Here is a 252-nt window from a genome sequence, read left to right on the forward strand (position 1 = left end):
CTCCCGGAATTGCAACTGATCTCCAGATGACCGAGGTTAGTTCCCCTGGAGAAAATGCCTGCTTTGGAAGGTGGACTCTATCACAGAGGTGTCGAACTCATTTGTTATGAGGGCCAGCTCTGACATGAATGTCACTTTGATGGGCTGGGCCACGTGTGCCATAAAATGTAATGCCAGGTACCAGAGATAGAAACTGTAAGGACAGCAGCTGGTAAGCTCCAAGTTGGTGTATCTTCAATGCAAGGCCTCATG

The sequence above is a fragment of the Gekko japonicus genome, unplaced genomic scaffold (genome assembly GCF_001447785.1).
Source record: "Gekko japonicus isolate JY-2015 unplaced genomic scaffold, Gekko_japonicus_V1.1 scaffold305, whole genome shotgun sequence".
Taxonomy (NCBI): domain Eukaryota; kingdom Metazoa; phylum Chordata; class Lepidosauria; order Squamata; family Gekkonidae; genus Gekko; species Gekko japonicus.